This window comes from Arachis ipaensis, chromosome B09 (genome assembly GCF_000816755.2).
Source record: "Arachis ipaensis cultivar K30076 chromosome B09, Araip1.1, whole genome shotgun sequence".
NCBI lineage: Eukaryota > Viridiplantae > Streptophyta > Magnoliopsida > Fabales > Fabaceae > Arachis > Arachis ipaensis.
Window position 1 is genome coordinate 127,471,927 of NC_029793.2, and position 426 is coordinate 127,472,352.

Genomic DNA, 426 nt, shown 5'->3' on the forward strand with positions numbered 1-426 from the left:
TTGCATCCAGATTTTTCTTCTCAGGAGCTTGCATGCATAGAATTAAAAGGGCTTGTATGGCTTCCTCGGAATTATTGGAATGTGCAAACATGGAGTGTGTATGGCTTCCTCCTTTGTTTGTGTATCTTCCTCCTTTGGTGGTTCTTGATAGATGGAACATGGAGCACTGAAGTTTCTTTGGTCTTAACTTTGCCAACTAAAATTCGGGTAGTTCCTCCATCCACAATAATATGAATCACTTATTGGGTGTAATTCATGTTTCATGTGATCTCTCTCCATTATTTTTCCTTAGCACAAAACACCAAACAGAATCAAACGCACCATGTGGTAAACAGGAGAAAATAGAAATTAGAAATAAAATAAAAAAAATTAAAATAAAACTAACTAGGAAACACCAAACTTAATTTTAGAAATTAAGAGTATTAG